Here is a 22,285-nt window from a genome sequence, read left to right as displayed (position 1 = left end):
CCTCACTACACAGTTTATACACTTTCTCAATCAGGCATGAACATTTTCTCACTTTTCTCTCGTGTGTAAACACTCTCAAAGTTCAAACCTTAATAGGAAAATAAGACCAAACTGTTTTCAGGCCCAAACATTTGTTTGAGAAATAAAAATAGAACGTTTTCCTATAAATAATTATGATGGCATTTAAAACTAACAAATTAATTTTAACGATCAACGAACGAGGTCGGACACATAACAAATTATTAACAGTGACTGACCAGTATTTCACAGATCGCTCCTCTGCGTCCTGACACTGCGCCTTTTCCCACTCACACCTTGCTGCAGCAGGTGTTTGTTTCCGTGTGACAAACATAGTAAGAGTAGTTGTTGGCGCTCTTTTTTCTTCTGGGCAACAAGATTCTTATAAACAGATACGCAGAACACAGAACACTGTAAAAAAAAAAAGGCATGCAAAATTGGACTAAATACTCCGCGAGACTCCGAGGCCACGACAGGTGAACGGCGTTATAGCGAGGGACCACTGTATTCTCTTTTCACGTCAATAATTCTTGACGTGGATATTTGCTCGCTCAATTAATAAGACACGCCTAATCTGTCAGATTTCTTTATTTTTTAAATGTATTTCTGTATTTATTTTATTGTGACAACCGAATGGAGACGACAAAACCTGGTTGCAACACGGGAGAATTAAGGGAATGACGAAACTACAGTTGTTATTATCAATTTCATAGTCTAAAACGATCACACCACATCAAGTTAAGCTCAGCGCTGCTCTGGCTCCAGGCTCGAAGTCTGGAGAAAAAGGCAAGCAGCGCTTTCTTTGCAGTCAGCGCTGTGACCACGGATCATGCTCCATAACAATCCCGCAAAGGCGGGATTTGTATTGATTGTTATGTAGTATAATCAGGAAAGTGTTATTTATGTAACATATGCATTGATTTGTATAATGGCACTGTTTATCATGATGATCATCTTCATTTTTATGTGGATTCCAGCGCTGGTTCATTTTGGTGTATAATTTACGCCACCTCTCGACCTGGTGTATATTTTCAACGACCACATTGATAAATGCCAAGTAGCACAGCCGTTTTGGTGTACACCCCATATACGCTCAAATATTGCCGTACGCAACGTTGATACATGAGGCCCATTGCCTACAAGTTTGCACTGAAATGCACATGCTCTTACAAAAGGTGAACATGGTGAATAGATGTTTATAAAACAGATGATATACAAAAAATCTTGAACATGGACTCGTAGCTAAAGACGAAGACTTGAACACATCGTAATATGATAGCAAATCATTAAAAATAGCTCGACAGATAGCAATGTATCACTGAGTGTGGATGTTTTGATAATAAAAAATACGTATATAATCAGTTACAAAATCTTGAAATTGCTGGCTTGCTGTGCAAGATGTGAGCTCTACTACTGTTTGTATTATCAGTCCTGCACAGTGAGAATTGCATTTCCTGCTTTCTCTGACATAAATATCTTTCACAATCAATAATGACAATGTTGAAAATTGGGAGGGCTGCACATCATCCAACCAAAAGTCTGGCAAAAGCCTGTAACAGCCAAAAAAAAAAAAAAAGAAAGAAAAATGTTTGATTACCAATAATTTCTTTTGCGCTTGATTACCCATAATTCCTTTTGAGCTATCAACCCAAAGTTACACTGATTTGCAGCACTGTTGTATTGTATGCTAGTGCATAGCTCTGGTAACTGAATATTCTAAATAAGCGATATTAAGTCTTAAACATGGGGAATTTAATTCAATTTATTGTATTTATACAGTGCTAAATCACAACAAAACTGCCTCAAGGTGCTTCTCAGGAGTATGTTCTAACCTTACCAGCCCCCCCACCACTACCACCACCACCTCCACCAACCCCCTCCCCCGCCCCCATGCACGACCACACAGGTGACAGTGGTAAGGAAAAACTACCTTTGATGTTGAGGAACAAACCTAAGATAGATAAAAACTCAAAGGGGTGACCCACTGCTTAGTCTATTCTAACCGTACACGGTTTTTCAAGGTTTTAGTAAGCTGAAGAAACAGGAAACCGAAAAACCAGAATAGCAAAAAACAAAAACAAAGTGCATTATTGAGGTGAGCACGCAGTCATTGGTGCCATAGGCAGGGCATTGTGCCCGGGGGTACACGGCCAGCGTCCATCCATCACCTCATCAATTTTAATTTAATAAAAGCTGTCATCATGGAAGACTGCATTCCAAAAGCAGACTGCAGTAGCTCAGATAGGTCACCCTTAGCAAGGTGTTCCACGGGCCACTGTGTCAGCTTCAGCCAAGGCATCTTATGGTCAGTCCAGTATCATGGGGTGCATGGCCATCATTCGCACAAGGTCTCATCAGTACATCAGAAAGAGAGAAAAACAACAGAATCAGTCGGCCAGAAATAACTGCACCTCAGGTATGAGTTCCTCAACTAGTAAATCGACAGGGAAGCAGAAAAAATACTAAGGTGATTGCGGGCAGCTAGCCCTGAGCTTCACTAACAGACCCAGAAATTAAATGAAGTGAGGCTATCTATTCCATTGCTAATAAGATGAATTAAAAGCATAGGAAGCATAGTGCCACACTATGCCAGTATGCAAGCCATACGAGAGGGAGAATAGATGCATCTTAAGTCTCTACGCAATGTCTCTAGGCAATCTGACTGTTTTATCTTTGCAGGGAGATCATTTCACAAAACAGGGGCATGATGATAGAAGGCTCTGTAGCCTGCAGACTTTTTCTTCACCCTAGGGACACAAAGTAGTCCTGCACTCTGAGAATGCAGAGCACGGGCCGGTACTTAAGGCTGTAATTAGCCAAGCTAAGTAGAGAGGTACTTGTCTGTTAACAATGTTATAGGTTAATAACAGAACTTTAACATAAGACCTCACAGAAACAGGAAGCCAGTGAAGAGATGCCAGAATCAATGTAATATGGTCGAACTTTTTGCTTCTTGTCAAAGTTCTGGCAACAGCATTTTGAACCAATTGGAGACCCCAAATGCTGGACTGTGATAAACCAGAGAATAGAACACTGCAGTTGTCCAATCTAGAAGAGACAAATGCATGGATTAGAGTCTCACCATCAGCCATAGACAGGATGAGATGAATCTTTGCTATATTACGAAGGTAGAATTTTTTTCTTTTCTTTTCAGTTTATTTTCATTTATATAGCACCAAATCACAACAGAGTTGCCTCAAGGTGCTTCACACAAATAAGGTCTAACCTTACTAAGCCCCAGAGCAACAGTGGTAAGGAAAAACTCCCTCTGAGGAAGAAACCTCAAGCAGACCAGACTCAAAGGGGTGACCCTCTGCTTGGGCCATGCTACAGACACAAATTACAGAACAATTCACAAAACAAATATACAGGAAAAGCTGTTGGTGCACAGGACAGGAGGCTCTCCAGCACAATTACCACACCCATCTCTAGAAGTAAGCAGTCTTTGTGATGTCTAGGGTGGATGTGGGTGTAAAAATACGGCCACTTCTTGTTTAGGCCACGCTCACTACGAGTACAGATATGGACATAGATAATTTAAATGGTTGAACAGATACAGATAGTGGTGTACTCGCTCATTCCTAGGTACACCATTCCTAATATTAAACATGGTGGTGGATCACTGATGTTTTAGGGATGTGTGAGCTACAAAGGCACAGGAAACTTGGTCAAAATGAATGGCAGGATGAATGCAGCATGTTTCCGAAAATTTTGGAGGAAATGTTGCTCTCATCAGCCTGGAAGCTGCTCAAGGGATGTACTTGGATGTCCCAATATGACAAAGATCCAAAGCACAAGGCCACATCAAACTGTCATGGGCTACAGCAGAATAAAGTGAAGGTTCTGGAGTGGCCATCTCAATCTCTTGACCTCAATATCATTGAGCCAAAATGTCAAACATGCAGTTCATGTAAGACAGCCCAGGAATTTACAGTAACTGGAGGCTTTTTGCCCAGAAGAATGTGCAGCTTTACCATCAGAGTAAATAAAGAGCCTCATCTACAACTACCACAGAAGAATCCAAGCTCTCGTTGATGTTAAAGGGGAAATACACAGTATTAAGAACTGGGGTATGTAAACGTTTGATCAGGGTAATTTGGTTAGTTGCTGTTGTCATTATGATTTAAAAAGAGTAAACACAGTTTGACAATAAATGGCTTCACACAATCACTAACCATGAATGAAAAAGGTTTTCTTGTCATCCATATTCTCTGAAAAATGGCATTTTTCTCTAGAAAATGCTAATTTTACACCATCAGTGTTAATTTTACACTGGTGATTTTGCTGTGTACTGTGGGCAACAAAGTATGAAAAGATTTTTCATCTTCTTTTTGATAATATTTATCTTTGTCATGTTGTGGTGGTTGGCTCTCACTGCGGTATTGTATCACTTCCTGTTCCGGAGCACAGCGGTGTTTTGCTGTATCTGTTAGCTGTTTAATCTGCGCAGTTAGATTGATCTAGTTACCTAGATAACGATTTGTTTCACAGTGTTATCTTTACGTGCCTTAACTAAAGCACTCCCTCTGCTGAATCACCTCTAAATTATTTACACGTTATTCACTTTGCGTGTTTTTAGGAATCCACTAGCTTAGCGCAGCTACTAGCTCTTAGCCGGTTTAGCATGGCGGCTTCTCCTGTCTCTCCCACACTTTTCTGCTCTGGGTGTGAAATGTTTAGTTATTCCTCTGCCTCCTTTAGCAGTAATGGTACTTGTAATAAGTGTAGCTTATTCGTAGCTTTGGAGGCCAGGCTGGGTGAATTGGAGACTCGGCTCCGCACCATGGAAAAATTCTACAGCTAGCCAGGCCCCTGTAGTCGGTGCGGTAGATAATTGGCAAAGCTTCTGGGGAAAACCTGGTCTTGTTAGGACAGACGGCATCCATCCCACTTTGGATGGAGCAGCTCTCATTTCTAGAAATCTGGCCAATTTTCTTAAATCCTCCAAACCGTGACTATCCAGGGTTGGGACCAGGAAGCAGAGTTGTAGTCTTACACACCTCTCTGCAGCTTCTCTCCCCCTGCCATCCCCTCATTACCCCATCCCCGTAAAGACGGTGCCTGCTCCCAGACTACCAATAACCAGCAACAATCTATTTAAGCATAAAAATTCAAAAAGAAAAAATAATATAGCACCTTCAACTGCACCACAGACTAAAACAGTTAAATGTGGTCTATTAAACATTAGGTCTCTCTCTTCTAAGTCCCTGTTAGTAAATGATATAATAATTGATCAACATATTGATTTATTCTGCCTTACAGAAACCTGGTTACAGCAGGATGAATATGTTAGTTTAAATGAGTCAACACCCCCGAGTCACACTAACTGCCAGAACGCTCGTAGCATGGGCCGAGGCGGAGGATTAGCAGCAATCTTCCATTCCAGCTTATTAATTAATCAAAAACCCAGACAGAGCTTTAATTCATTTGAAAGCTTGACTCTTAGTCTTGTCCATCCAAATTGGAAGTCCCAAAAACCAGTTTTATTTGTTGTTATCTATCGTCCTCCTGGTTGTTACTGTGAGTTTCTCTGTGAATTTTCAGACCTTTTGTCTGACTTAGTGCTTAGCTCAGATAAGATAATTATAGTGGGTGATTTTAACATCCACACAGATGCTGAGAATGACAGCCTCAACACTGCATTTAATCTATTATTAGACTCAATTGGCTGTGCTCAAAATGTAAATGAGTCCACCCACCACTTTAATCATATCTTAGATCTTGTTCTGACTTATGGTATGGAAATTGAAGACTTAACAGTATTCCCTGAAAACTCCCTTCTGTCTGATCATTTCTTAATAACATTTACATTTACTCTGATGGACTACCTAGCAGTGGGGAATAAGTTTCATTACACTAGAAGTCTTTCAGAAAGCGCTGTAACTAGGTTAAGGATATGTTTCCTTCTTTATGTTCCCTAATGCCATATACCAACACAGTGCAGAGTAGCTACCTAAACTCTGTAAGTGAGATAGAGTATCTCGTCAATAGTTTTACATCCTCATTGAAGACAACTTTGGATGCTGTAGCTCCTCTGAAAAAGAGAGCTTTAAATCAGAAGTGCCTGACTCCGTGGTATAACTCACAAACTCGCAGCTTAAAGCAGATAACCCATAAGTTGGAGAGGAAATGGCGTCTCACTAATTTAGAATATCTTCACTTAGCCTGGAAAAAGAGTCTGTTTGTTGTGGCTGGCGTGCCTGGCTGGCTTTTGTGTGTCTTCTGTTTCTGTTTGGTTTTCCTCCCAGGTGGTGCGCATTTGGGACTGAGTGGCTGTGTAGCTGAGTTTATCAGGACCTCACCCTGATCACCTGAGGCTGATCACGTGCAGCTCGTCAGGACTCACAGCTGTGGTGCATCTACACGGATTGGAACATGGTGGCATTTAAGTCTGGAGTGCACAGTGTGTGTTTGCCAGAGACTCGACCTTGTGACCAGACGGGTGAGATCGTCGTCTCTAGAGCCATCTCCCATCAGTGGATGCAGAGAACGTCCAGGTTTGATGCATGGTCTGTGAAAGAGGAGGGGGTGAGGTCTCACGCTCGTCAGCACACTTCCTGAGGTACGTTTGGTTTTGTGACTAACATTTATACAGTCAGTAAATGTGGTGTCCCTCACACCTTATTATATTGAGCTGTATGTTAGTCGTTTAAATCAGCTTCCACTGCAGTGGAGTTTTGTGAACAGGGTGTTCTATGCCTGCAGGGTGGGAAGCTGATTTGCAATTAAGCCAGGAAGTGTTTGCTGTTTGTACACCTTTGAGTGGTCTCTCTGTGTGTTGAGTGTGGACTCACATAATGATTTCTTCTTTCACAGACTCGGTTTGTCGCGGCCACCTGGGGGGTGTCGGCGGGGTCCTTGGGTCCGAACAGTTTTCTGGCTCCGGACCGTTAGCGCTGCTGGGAGCACACCGCAATCCACCACGCCAGACCGCGCACTCTTTTGTTGTTTTTGTATCACTTCACTGTTATGTTTATTAAACTCTGTTATCCTTTGTACCGTGCTCTGCTTATTTCATACTGGGTCCTTCAAACGCTGGTCGGTTCTCCGGGCTGCGTCCGACACATAACACTGTTGCTCTATAAAAAAAACCTCCGTAAAGCTAGGACATCTTACTACTCATCACTAATTGAAGAAAATAAGAACAACCTCAGGTTTCTTTTCAGCACTGTAGCCAGGCTGACAAAGAGTCAGAGCTCTATTGAGCCGAGTATTCCTTTAACTTTAACTAGTAATGACTTCATGACTTTCTTTGCTAATAAAATTTTAACTATTAGAGAAAAAATTACTCATAACCATCCCAAAGACGTATCGTTATCTTTGGCTGCTTTCAGTGATGCCGGTATTTGGTTAGACTCTTTCTCTCAGATTGTTCTGTCTGAGTTATTTTCATTAGTTACTTCATCCAAACCATCAACATGTCTATTAGACCCCATTCCTACCAGGCTGCTCAAGGAAGCCCTACCATTATTTAATGCTTCGATCTTAAATATGATCAATCTATCTTTATTAGTTGGCTATGTACCACAGGCTTTTAAGGTGGCAGTAATTAAACCATTACTTAAAAAGCCATCACTTGACCCAGCTATCTTAGCTAATTATAGGCCAATCTCCAACCTTCCTTTTCTCTCAAAAATTCTTGAAAGGGTAGTTCATCTGCAGAGGAATGGTCTATTTGAAGAGTTTCAGTCAGGTTTTAGAATTCATCATAGTACAGAAACAGCATTACTGAAGGTTACAAATGATCTTCTTATGGCCTCAGACAGTGGACTCATCTCTGTGCTTGTTCTGTTAGACCTCAGTGCTGCTTTTGATACTGTTGACCATAAAATTTTATTACAGAGATTAGAGCATGCCATAGGTATTAAAGGCACTGCGCTGCGGTGGTTTGAATCATATTTATCTAATAGATTACAATTTGTTCATGTAAATGGGGAATCTTCTTCACAGACTAAGGTTAATTATGGAGTTCCACAAGGTTCTGTGCTAGGACCAATTTTATTCACTTTATACATGCTTCCCTTAGGCAGTATTATTAGACGGCATTGCTTAAATTTTCATTGTTACGCAGATGATACCCAGCTTTATCTATCCATGAAGCCAGAGGACACACACCAATTAGCTAAACTGCAGGATTGTCTTACAGACATAAGGACATGGATGACCTCTAATTTCCTGCTTTTAAACTCAGATAAAACTGAAGTTATTGTACTTGGCCCCACAAATCTTAGAAACATGGTGTCTAACCAGATCCTTACTCTGGATGGCATTACCCTGACCTCTAGTAATACTGTGAGAAATCTTGGAGTCATTTTTGATCAGGATATGTCATTCAAAGCGCATATTAAACAAATATGTAAGACTGCTTTTTTGCATTTACGCAATATCTCTAAAATTAGAAAGGTCTTGTCTCAGAGTGATGCTGAAAAACTAATTCATGCATTTATTTCCTCTAGGCTGGACTATTGTAATTCATTATTATCAGGTTGTCCTAAAAGTTCCCTAAGCCTTCAGTTAATTCAAAATGCTGCAGCTAGAGTACTGACGGGGACTAGAAGGAGAGAGCATATCTCACCCATATTGGCCTCTCTTCATTGGCTTCCTGTTAATTCTAGAATAGAATTTAAAATTCTTCTTCTTACTTATAAGGTTTTGAATAATCAGGTCCCTTCTTATCTTAGGGACCTCATAGTACCATATCACCCCAATAGAGCGCTTCGCTCTCAGACTGCAGGCTTACTTGTAGTTCCTAGGGTTTGTAAGAGTAGAATGGGAGGCAGAGCCTTCAGCTTTCAGGCTCTTCTCCTGTGGAACCAGCTCCCAATTCGGATCAGGGAGACAGATACCCTCTCTACTTTTAAGATTAGGCTTAAAACTTTCCTTTTTGCTAAAGCTTATAGTTAGGGCTGGATCAGGTGACCCTGAACCATCCCTTAGTTATGCTGCTATAGACTTAGACTGCTGGGGGGTTCCCATGATGCACTGAGTGTTTCTTTCTCTTTTTGCTCTGTATGCACCACTCTGCATTTAATCATTAGTGATTGATCTCTGCTCCCCTCCACAGCATGTCTTTTTCCTGGTTCTCTCCCTCAGCCCCAACCAGTCCCAGCAGAAGACTGCCCCTCCCTGAGCCTAGTTCTGCTGGAGGTTTCTTCCTGTTAAAAGGGAGATTTTCCTTCCCACTGTCGCCAAGTGCTTGCTCACAGGGGGTCGTTTTAACCATTGGGGTTTTTACGTAATTATTGTATGGCCTTGCCTTACAATATAAAGCGCCTTGGGGCAACTGTTTGTTGTGATTTGGTGCTATATAAATAAAATTGATTGAATTGATTGATTGATTGATTGTGTTTGCATTCTTAGAGCCATATTATAGTATATACAAACCTCTGTCAAGACTGATGGAAAATAACATGGCATTTTTTTCCAAGCAGCAATAATTAATTCTACTTTGCTGTCTTTAGAAAGTAAAACAAGTCTGCACACTATCTTACAGTCCCAGGATACATAAATAGTTGGCCAGTGTCTATATAATATATCTCCAGCAGGCAGTAAGAATCCCTATAAATCACCATCCAACTGAAAAGCACAACACAAACAACTGCAGTGTGCATTTTATTTTCTGTAGGAGAAAAATAGCAACACACCTTTTTCACTACCTCTTCTTATATGTCTTTCAAGCCCTCTTTTAGAATTTTAAAACTGAGAACAAAGGATTAAAAGAGAAATGAGTGACTCGTGTTACTTAGAGGGGAAACCACAGAGCTGCTCCATTTGTATCTGGCTTGATTTAATCAAGTGTAAAAGTCCAGCAATTATGTTTCCTCTAACCTCAGGGAGATGAAGAAAGTAGGCTGCTGAAATTCTTGCTATTGTACTGCAGTGGTGTCTCGATATTTTCACTCACATTAAAATTCAGTACTCCTGTTGATGGAAGCCTCTGATTGGTCCACATCAGCCCCTGCTTTGCCTTATTTTTGCCCCTGAGGAGCACATTTAAGTACCTGGCAGCACATCCATTCCCACCAGAGTTTGTCGGTTTTAGTATGTGGCCGAGTCACGCTCCTAAGTAGCTTTTCAAGTAACACTTTATCACTATGTCCATTTACTTTCATTTCCCTCTTTTCCCATTTCAGCTCTTTCCTGATTATTTTCAACACAAAAAGCTTCAGAAGGTCTTAAGTATATTTGGAAACTGTGCTCAAAATACAGACATTTCTTTCTTTTTTTCTGTTTTACTGCCGTACTAAAAGGACAATGATGATGAGAGGGCAATGGGTGTTTGAGGCGCACTCTGGTAATATAATTAATGGTGATAATGAAATCTGACTTCCATAAAGAAGTAATGCTGGTCAGATTCTGCTACTAATTTGCATAGAGAAGGCTATGGCATCAAACACACCACAGAGAGCCATCTGCAAGCCCAATGGCAGCTGCCTGGATGTGCCATTAGCAGTGAGTACGACTACTGTACTTATGCCAATCAACCTCGCGTAAGGTGTCCGCAGTGTGCAGGCAGCTGGCACGAAGCAGCAGCCCTGGCAGACATTTGATTGGTCTTCCTTGCATCATCTCAAGTCCTGCCTTCATCTCTGCCTCACTACACTCCCACTGATCCAGACGGGGAAAAGCTCCTGTCCCTCACCAATTCCTGCAGAGTGTTCTGTAGCCATCGTTAGCTCTATCACCCATGGAGCTGCTTGCAAAAAAGTGTCATAACTCAAGAACACCTCTGCAGAGTAGATCCTTGTTAAAAAAAAAAAAAAAAATGGTGTTCTGATTGCTTAAGTCAGCAGAAAAAGATTATTTTCAGCTTCTTCGCTTTGTTCCACTATCTTCAGCGTTTATTTCATTTTAATGTTCATGGCTCATACTTTCTAATTCGAATGCTTCAACATTCAAATAAGTGTTGAGGGAGTAATAAAGTGTTCGTGAAGAGGCACATGAGGAACACTGCATATACAGAATGGACGGCAGTACAACAATAAAATATTTGAACAGTGATACAACTGAGCCGATTTCAGGTGTTCAAACCCAATAACTGTAAGATGTTACAATGTATGACTTATACTGAGTAAATGTGGATGAAAACATTTTGAAATATGTACTAAAACAAACACACTCGCTAAGCTAGCATGAAAATCCATTGCAGTAACACAGCCATTGTTGTGAAAGTGTCGTGACACGGACCCACAACAGGGGGCAGTAATGAACGGTCAATAGATAAGCCAAAAAGTAGCAATTTAATGTTGTGAATCGCACAACGAAGTACAGACAATAACAATATGGTGGAATGTCAATTATACACAAGGTGACGTGTGGGCAGGCTTGACGATAGAAGACGTCTGGAAGAGCCGGATCCCACACAGCTTCCACCACCAACGGATCTGAAGAACACCGGAGCCGCCAAGCCCTGCGCCCCAGGTGGCCACTGTCTTCAGCAGTCAGACCCGGTACTGCTGGCAGAGAACAGAAACAGTATTGATGAGTGCGAGTTTGCACACTCAGTAATCCCACAGTCTGTGTTTAGTTAGGAGGGAGCACCTCCACCTCCAATCACACACTCGTGCAGCTCTTGTTTAACCACTTATCTGGTTTGGGGTGTGAGGCGAAGCCGTCGCAGTCCACACCAAACGCCAATCCCACAGATAAGAACACACCACAGGAAAACGGCTGCAAAGAAGTTCAGATTGTTACTCAATGTAAGTCAGCAGAGAAGTTACCTGAATGGTAGTTGATTTCTCGGCGAGGAGGTGGAGTCGCAGTCCGGCCTTTATGGAGATGGTGATGAGTTGACTGAGTGACAGCTGGTGCTGATGAAGAGTGACAGCTGTCACTCCTAGTGGCTCCGGCGCCCTCTTGTGCTTGAAGCCCGCACTCCAAGCAGGGCGCCATCTGGTGGTGGTGGGCCAGCAGTACCTCCTCTTCAGCTGCCCACACAACAGCCATAGAGATGAAAAAAAAAGAGTAGAGTTTCTGCAATGTTATAATCTGCCATCTTGTGTAAGAAATTAACACAATTTTTGATGGTTTTTGGATGAAAATTCATTATTGTAATTGGACTCAAGCCCCTAAATAACACAATATTAGGTAAGTCATTTCAATAAATAGAGCAGTGCAGTGGTGCAGTGGTTAGCGCTGCTGCACTGTTACTTCATAGCTAGAAGGTCCTGGGTTTGTTTCCCACCTGGGGTCTTTCTGTGTGGAGTTTGCAATGTTCTCCCTATGTTTAGCTGTGTTCCTTCTGGGTGCTCTTGCTTCGTCCCAGTTCCACAAAGACATGCAGGTTAGGTGCATGAAAATTCAGTAAGGTATATCTTCTATTATACATCCAAATCTAAGGTGCACTTCTACTAGTGTATACTAAGGTACATCTAAATATCTTACTTAAAAAAAAAAATGAAGTAGAGCCACAATAAATGTCATCTCATCTCATCTCACTTAGGTGCCTGGTCTTAAGAACCAGGGATGGTAGGTTGAAAAGCTTTTTCCTCTCTAGGTGCTCGTGCTTCGTCCCAGTTCCACAACCACACATGCAGGTTAGGTGCGTTGGAGAGTTTAAATAAGCCACAGAGTTAAGAGTGTGAGTATGACTGTATTTGTCTGTCTATGTGTGGCCCTATGATAGACTGGCTTCCTGTCCAGGGTGTACCCTGCCTGTTGGCCTGTGACTGCTGGGATAGGCTCCAGCTCCCGGAGATCCCTAATCAAAGTAAGCAGGTATAGAAAATGAATGAATTTCAATAACTATGTTGTTGTGTGTTAAACGTGAATATTTTCAGCTCTGATCTCCAAGCCACTGTTATCACCTAGGCCGTTTCTGTGACATCGTTATTATTCTGATTCTGAAGCATTCAGTATTTAGCCAATACATTTTGATGACTGGGTGTACATCCCCACCCCTAAAAAAAAAACAACAAAAAAAAACCTAAATATAAAGCTGTGGTGTGAGCAGTAAGCACATTTTTTGTATAGTGTAACTTCGTTCAATTTCTTAAACAAGATGGCCAGAGCTACTTTTTACTGGCTTATTCAGTGAATAACATTGTTCATTTTTGTCTTTTTTTCATCGCTGTGGATACAGAAAAACTAGGCTGTCTGGTAGTGCAGCTACAATGTAATATTAAATTGACAGTTCGTTGAAAGGACTGCATTTCTGCTGCAACCCCCATCCACAGAATTTACTATACCGGTATTTCAGTGAAGTCATTTGCGTTATGTTGGAAGTGAAGCCGTATTCTAATTTCGATGTGCCCTCCAAGGTGCTAAATATAAAAGATGAGGCATGCTAGAATTTGACAGTGCTATTGAAGGCTCACATCAGGTGCAAATATCATACTGTCAGGTGCGGACGAGGTGAGAGCATGCTGACAGCGGTAACTGCAAGCATCATCACTTATAAATCATGGTTGTGGGCTGCTTGAAACAAATATTTAATGAGCTGACAACAAAGGTTTTAGCCATGTTCACCACATCATATGTTAGAATATCTGCATATAGTATGTTCTGCTTTTTTCAGTCATACCATTGAACAGTGATTGCATTTAAAATGTAAACATTCTGTGCAGAAAAAAAATATAAAAGTGGCCATAATTCTAGGTGTATCATTGTGAAGATATGTTTAGGGCAGACGTGGTTTCTCTAAAACTGCAAGTAAAGCTCAGCTTCCCCTAAAATGACAAAAAATTAAATGGTCAAATATGTACAGTTTGTTAATATGTCATTGACTATAAATGTGTTAGAACGCATTCATCTTGAAGACGAGTTCATTGAGAATCAGCTACTTATCACAAAATCACTGACTGTTTTGTTATCTTCTCATAAATCTTTTTCTCATACGGTTTGTAGTCGATGCATTTTCCTGTAGAAGCCGAGCATCCATTCACTTCAATGGGACTGTCTTTTTTCATTGCCATGAAATGCGATGGTCGTCGGATAAAGCCACGAATTTGTGCACCTCCCCCCTCATTGTGCTGGAGTTCTGCACAATGATTGGATGATCAGTCAAAAGGCTGAATCCCATTTTGATTGACAGCTAAAGAAATGTGAGAATTAGTTTCCACATTTTTGTGTGTTTTTGCATTTTTAAATTTCTGCCAAAGTGTTTTGCGTGCACTATAAACAGTCTGTTTTAAAGGCGCACAGAGAAGCACACTGGATTAGACATTATGTGAGAAGATCCAGGTGAGTTACTCTCTGTTTCCTTCTTCAGTAAGTGTTTAAAAGTTGTTGCACATTAACTAACGTCCCGATTCGCAACACAACATCAAAGTATTCATAATTATAAGTCTATCTGGGCACATGTGGTAATAATTAACGGTTGCTGATGCATTTTATTCATGAAAATTAGTGGCGGAGAAACCAAAGCAATGGTTCACAGTGTTTTGAAGCTTTGATACAATTGCATATGGCGATATCTGCTGGCCAATCTTTAAAATAACGTGCATTGAACAATGTCAGGAAACAGGCTCTGTTATGTATGTTTAATAATAAAGGTTTTATGTGTTTCTTGAAATTTTTGAGGATATTTTTGTTTAAAACATTAATAATATTCTTGCAAAAGTAAGTCCCTTTGGTTGCTCCCTTGTTTTAACTCGGGGTCACCACAGCAGATCCAAGGTGGACCTGCAATGTTGATCCTGGCACAAGTTTTATGCCGGATGCACATTCTTGACGCAGCCCCATATTACATGGAGAAATGTGGCAGGGGTGGGGTTTGAACAGGGAACCTTCCACACTGAAACCAAGCACACTAGCCACTTGGTAATTGTGCCATCATAAAATACTGTATGTAATAGAGATATAAATTATAAAATGCTTGTGCAACTAGGGACTGTTATGACCATTTTACATATTTGAATTTACATATAAATTCAAGACAAATTTTATGATGTAAGCCAACAATGAGTTTCCCCTCTTTGACAGACCAGCAGTCACCACTGGTTTAGGGCCCTGTAACACCTTGACAGTTGTGTTTCCAGGTGCTGGGCCATGGAGCTGACTACCACACCTGCTTCCCAACTCCTGCAGTTTAAGCCCTGGTTCAGCCTTTCCAACCTCACCAGTGTTGTTGTTCGTCCTTCAGGGTCGAAGATGACTATGGCTCCACTAGGTGGGTAATCAGTGACGGTGCGTCCGGAGGTGGCTGATGAGGCCAATCTGGGCTTGAAAGGTGCGCCCACATGCGGGACACACATGGGTGGGTACTGCGGTGGAGGTAGAGGTAGCTCTGGCCTTGTGTGCGGCTCATTTTGTTTGGGCGTCCACGATCCATCTGGCCTTTGCTGCGCGGGCGCCACTGGTGGTCTTGCTGTGCCACTGAGGGTGGTTGTGGGCAAGCGTTTCCCAGGAGGTGAGCTCAAAGCCCAGGTTTTTCAGGGATGCTTTGAGACAGTCTTTGTAGCGTTTCTTCTGGCCCCCGACAGAGCGCTTGCCCTGGCACAATTCTCCATACAGGAGCTGCTTTGGCAGTCGAATGTCTGGCATTCTGATTACGTGGCCAGTCCATCTGACTTGCGTCTTCTGCAGGAGGGTGTAGATGCTGGGGAGGCCGGCTCGCTCAAGGACCTCCGTGTCCGGGACTTTGTCCTGCCACCTGATGTGGAGGAGGCGACGGAGGCAGCTCATATGGAAGTGGTTGAGTTGCTTGGCATGTCTGCTGTAGACAGTCCAGGTCTGACTGGCATAGAGCAGGGTGGTTAGAACCACTGCACGGTAGACCTTCTTCTTGGTGGTAATGCTAAGTCCTCTCCGTTCCCAGACATTCTCACGGAGCCTTCCAAATGAGGTGCTGGCTTTTGCAACCCTGTTGTTGATTTCTGCATCGATGTTGACTGCGAGAGAAAGGGTGCTATCCAGGTATGTAAAGTTGTCGACCGCCTGCAGATTCTGTCCTGTCACTGTGATGTGGGGTTCTTGGTATAGTTTTCCAGGTGCTGGTTGGTACATAACTTCAGTCTTTTTGGTGCTGATGGTGAGACCGAAGTTGTCACATGCTCTCGAGAAGCAGTCCATTTCATGCTGCATCTTCTGTTCTGTAGCTGCGTTGAGCGCGCAATCATCAGCAAACAATAGATCTCTGATGACGGTCAACCTCACCAGTAACTCAGTAGTCACTACATGGTACCTGGCCCATTTACTTTGATTAGTAAAGCTCTAGCTGTTTGTTCAGCTTTCTGACTCAAACCTTTTCTTTTTCTTCCAGTGACCCTGTCTCCAGTCCGCTCAGTGGGCAGCCACCAGTCTCTTGTCACCACACCTGTTCTGGTCCAGTCTGTGTCTTCTGCCTCCGGGACCTCTTGCACATTTTAAAACTCTGTATAGCATTCTTCACCAATAAATTGTTCTGTTTTTCATCTCAGCGTCCCACATTTGGGTCCTATTATGGCTCCATTGGCTCAACTAGCGTATGCCCCCATATGAAAAATGGGCCAAAAATGCTGGATACATCAAATAAGTTATGCAGCTGTCACACCATGATGATTTAACTAGCGACAGCCTCTTTTCCAATGAGCAGTTCAAGTCGGTACTGCACAGCATGGTACGGGTTGGAATGGTTAAGTCTGGCTCGGTTTGCATTTCCACCATCAACACAACCCCTTTGTTTGGCAGGCGGAACAGGTAAATATTGACAAACACATCACTGAACATGCATACACTGTTGGACAGCCTCTCCCCTCCACACAGAGGCAAAACAGAGTAATGTAACATTTTTTTATTTACTTTCATAATATTTTTGCCTTGGTGGATCATGGGTTTTATTTTCATCGCGTGCAGAATGCTGAAGAATCGACTGATGCCTGACATGAATGAATGAGGTGCTGTGGCTCTTTCAACTTTTAAAATAAGTTAATTTTCTTGCTGTGGGACAAAGTGACAGCGTCCTCTGGTTCAGGCTGAGAAATGCACCAGGAGCAGACAAACACGGAGGGACGTCTTTAAAAATGCTGCTGTTTCTTCAACCACAATAAGGAGCTAAAGTATTTTCAGATGTTGTTTTCCAAAATCAAAACGCTTTATGTGGATAAGTTTTCATCAGGCTGTGAAGGTGAATCCCACTGAAATGAACAGGTAAGATTAAGACTTTATATTTACTCCGTGTGCAAATGGTTTTAATATTTGTAACAGTTTGAACAGTTCGTATGAGGACTGCAGCTTTCAGTTGTTCAGCCAATCAATGCACAGCATCAATGGGTGTGTTTCGACTTATGAGTAACTTACAAGAAACTTATGTCAACAATCGCATAACTTACCTGCAACTTATGGCCTGCATATGCATAATGTATGAGATATATGTTGGCATATGTCAAAAATATTGTGCATGCACAACATATATAAACAACATCTATCAGCTTGCTACAACATGCTCTTAACCTATACAAAACTTACCCATAAATTATTCAATGTACGCCAGTGTATGCCAGCATTTTTAATATGGTCAGCATACACTGGATAAATCGTCAATGTGTTACATACGTCTTGGCCAAAAAGTTTCAAACTCAATATTCTGCTACTGCAAACATTCTACGTTATGAAACAATATGTAAGTCCAGTTCAGTTTACTTTATTTCCATATCATGTGATTTTAAAATAATGCTTTTTTTTCCCCACTTAGTCAGATTTTCTGTTGGCCCCCAGTTTACATACACCAAGATGAATACTTGCTTAAACAGCATGCAACTTTCCAGAAATTAAGGGAATGATTTTTGAAAGTTTCTCAATGTCTAATTGGTATAATTAGTGGTTAACTGTGTACCCTTTGGCTCTATTTAAGGGCCTCTCTGTAGAACAACTGCCATCCTGAGTTTATGAGTGGGGGAGCGGGTGTTGGGGGGGGATATAATGAATCAAGAATAGGCTTGCAGAGCACAATTCTGGATCTTCAAAGATCAGGTTCCTCCATAGAAGCCATCTCGAAAAGGTTCTTGGTACCATGAATAACTGTACAGTCAATTATGCAATACTGTAACAACCTTGGCATCATGTAGATTTTATATTATTGAGCAGGGAGACCCAAAATTTAACAAAAAGCATAACCTTTGTCTTTTTGGAGTTCCAAAATTATGCTCGAGAAGCCATGTCTTCACTCTTTAGTCATGCTTCCTTCCCCTCATGGGGCACTGATTTTTAAGGGTAGGCCATGAAATACAGCTAAAGGTTTCCTAGTTAACCTTGAACTGTATCAAATACTCATTTATATGCTTTCAGCAGTGTTTCTATCAATTTATTCCACACTGTTTAAAGAGGCATTCATGTTGACGCGTGTAAACTACTGTCACACTGAAAATCTGGGTAAATAAAAACTGAAAAAAATTGAAACTATTTTTGTAACTAACTTTACATGCAAATAAAATTAACATTTGAATTGACTTAACTCAGATATTATTTGGTGAAAATTAAAAATGCAGTTGGATAAAATAGAGCATGAAACTTTTTGTGGTTTTTGTGTTTAAATACTTAAGTCAGCAATTGTAAAGGATTACATATAATAAAATAATGAATTATGGATGCAAAAATGCCAATGGGATGACTAGTACTTTGGGCACAGTTACCATAGCCCAGCCTGGTCACTCCTTGGGTGCATCCTTGATTGTGACCCTACTAATACTGAAGGCAAAGCTGTGCCTTTGCTTGTCATACATCATTACTAATATTTTATGATTGAGGTGTTTATTAAAATAGAAACAATAATAAATACATTTCTTTATGTAGCATGATCTAACCATATAGCTACAAAGTCCCCCCCACACACACCAAAAAAAGCAGATCTTTTAAACTACTCCTACCCCTTCACCATCCCCACCAACCCAGTCACCATGGACACATACAAGCACAGATTAACCTTTTTACTTATGCAAGAGCGAAATCAGATTAAGGAACTCCTACGGTTGGCTTTGTCTCCCATTAGAACAGGATGCTAAGCTCTACTTCATTTAAATAATTAATAATGACATATTAGAGTCTATGGTGTCTTTCATGTTACAGGGAAATAATAGTTTCACTATCTCCACATTCTTTTGTAGTATGCATTTCCAAATGAATAAAGACTTTGCACAGGCCTATATGTTGCCATAGTTTTAATTGGGTGGATGGTTTGAAAAAGGATGAGGCTTAGTTCTTTCATGCCTGTTGTTTGACAAGTAGCCTTGGTTTAAAAAAAAAAAGATATAAATTTAAAATTCAGAGCCTCTGACTACAACCATGACACTTTCAGAAATGTAGTATAGTTCTACCAGGAAGACTCAGTTTCAAGCTTTCATTCAGATCCGCTAATCACTCACAGCTGTACCTCTAATCATAAGTGGCTGGTCTACAATTTAGTCATCAACTGCAACCAAAAGGAAACATCAAAGCCATTTAAAGATGTCAATCCTGGCTCGCCTCTCTGCTGCATGCAGTTGCTGTCCAGAACTTTGCCTCCTCCACCTCTGGTTAGTCCCTGTTGCTGGCCCTGGTTGTGCCTCCTCCACCCTGCCACCTTCTGTGTCACTGGGAGCAGTGGTCATGCCTCTGTCTCCTCCTCCTCCAGAGGACCCTTCTCCACCCCACTGCCACCAGTTGGTCCCCTTCTAATGCCAGGGGGTGTAGCCCTAGACCTGCCTTCTTCTGACAGCAGGATTCGATTTTTGACTTACCTCAATGCTGTCAGGAGTGGGACCAGCCCCAAAGGCTGTCTTTCATTTGTAAAACTTTACATCATTGAAATAAATTTTTAACAGTCTCTAGTCTTGAGTCTTAATGGTCAAACTGGAAATAATAATTTTGTCAAATGACATCCAAACACACACTGTTATGTACTTTCTATTGCACTATAGCACTGCTTGGCCGAACTGAGTCTGCCTTTATTTATGAAAATCATCGGCATTAAATGAGGGAATAAAATCTAATTCTTACTGTTTAAGGTTCTTGTTGTGTAATGGATGCAATTATCAAAATAATTGTTTGCAGCAGTTGCAAACACTGTCATCAATTTCCAATCTTCCATTCTAAACACATCTGGAGGGACAAACAAAGAAAGAATTATAAAATATAAGGGTGGCATTTTCTGGGCATCAACAGTTGAAGTACTGCAGAGCTTTACTGGAGTTTTTTTTTGGGGGGGGGGGGGGGGGGGGGGGCAGGGTGTGAGGCCTTATTATTGCAACAGAAGCCAGGAATCCTTAATCCACAGGGGTCTCAATGGGAAAGAAAAGCTTCTTGAAGAATCCCCATTCTGAGAGCCTGTGGTGAAATCCAGCAATCAGTCAACCCTGAGCCCCTGAGCCTCCTGAGGGCTTGGGACTCAGGCCAGTGTTTTACAATGGCCCCCAGTGTACAGAGGAGAAGGAGAGAAGGAGGCAGAGGGATACAGGAAGGTAAAGTAAAGAGATGCAGCGATGAACAGACAGTCGAGGTCTGTGGGGAAAAAACACCATAACTCACAAACACATAAAAATTGGCTCAGCGTTGGTGTATTCATAGTGCTGAGTTACAAGGCTGGCGGACACGAGAGTGGGTGTTGATTTCGCACAACACCTGCACACACACACACACACAGCACACGGCTCCGCATAGTATGTCTGTATCGGCTCAATGCATTGGTATTAGGATTGAAGTACTTGCACAGGGGACCATTTTTTGGAACAACACAGTCTTTCAAATTTCAGCACTGATATCATTCACGTCATCTCAGTCCGATAAAAGCACACGGGAGGCCTTCGTGTTCATTTAAAAACCGTGATTTAGAAACTATTCATGTCACACTTTGAATAATCTTGCTATATACTTTCTAGAACCTCCTGTCGTATTGTTGAAAAGTGAACAGACAGCCACACTGCTTTTCACAGCTAATAAAAGTGGAAAGCCGGTGGTTGAAAAATACAATATCTTTAGTAGAATGACAGTTTTCACAAAAAAAAGAAAAGAAATTACTACTACATCCCACAGAATTAATGAGGTAATCCCATTTAAAAAAAAAAAAAAAAATTGTACTTCTTGGCTTGAAGTCGACTTGACTGATCTATTTTCATTAAATTTCAGTCAAGTAATTAAGTTCATAAAAGGATTTGTGAGACAAATTTCTGAGCAGGCACATATTTGGTTTATAAGGAAATATTGTAAATTTTTTCAACAATTTAGTAAAAGATTAGCACTCCTAGGGAAGAATAGAAAAAAGAAAACTGAAATGATTTTATTTTTATCTGATTTGTCATCACTTTCAAAATATCTCTTCAATGGGGCCAGAACTGGTGTGGCTACTGTTGTCATCAAGTAAACAAAATCACACACAAATACGTTATGACTGTCCATTAATAACATTGCTATCTGTGTAGCTGCCTGATGATACCAGATGAAAGTTTGTCACCAAAATCCAGTGCGTCCAGAAAGTATTCACAGCGCTTTACTTTTTCCACATTTTGTTACAGCCTTATTACAAAATGGAGTCACTTTTATCCCTTCAAAATTCAAATCACATCACCCCATAATGACAAAATAAAAAAGATTTTTTGTTGCAAATTTATTAAAAATAAAAAACTAAGAAATCACACGTACATAAGTATTCACACCCTTTGCTCAGTACTTTGTTTATGCACCTTTGAGCAATTACAGCATAAAGTCTTCTTGAATATGATGCCACAAGCTTGGTACACCATTCCTCTTTGCAGCACCTCTCAAGCTCCATCAGGTTGGATGGGAAGCATTGGTGCACAGCCATTTTCAGATCTCTCCAGAGATGTTCAATCGGGTTCAGGTCTGAGCTTTGGCTGGGTCACTCAAGGACATTCACAGAGTTGTCCTGAAGCCAATCCTTTGATATCTTGGCTGTGTGCTTAGGGTCATTGTCCTGCTGAAAGATGAGGTCTGAGATCAATGGTGCTCTGGAGCAGGTTTTCATCCAGGATGTCTCTGTACATTGCTGCATTCATCTTTCCCTCAATCCTGATTAGTCTCCATGTTCCTGCGACTGAAAAACATCCCCACAGCATGATGCTGCCACCACCATGCTTCGCAGGCGGCCAGCTCTAGGAAGAATATTAGTGGATCTAAACTTCTTCCATTTACAGATGATGGAGGCCACTGTGCTCACTGGGAGGGGTCACCTCCCTGACTAAGGCCCTTCCCCCTGATCGCTCAGTTTAGACAAGTGGCCAGCTGTAGGAAGAGTCCTGATGGATCCGAATATCTTCCATTTACAGATGGAGGCCACTGTGCTCATTGGGACCTTCAAAGCAGCAGAAATGTTTCTGTACTCTTCCCCAGATTTGTGCCTCAGGACAGTCCTGGCTCAGAG

The sequence above is a fragment of the Thalassophryne amazonica genome, chromosome 8 (genome assembly GCF_902500255.1).
Source record: "Thalassophryne amazonica chromosome 8, fThaAma1.1, whole genome shotgun sequence".
Classification (NCBI taxonomy): Eukaryota; Metazoa; Chordata; class Actinopteri; order Batrachoidiformes; family Batrachoididae; genus Thalassophryne; species Thalassophryne amazonica.
The sequence above is the reverse complement of the archived record's forward strand: the minus strand, read 5'-3'. Positions refer to the sequence as shown.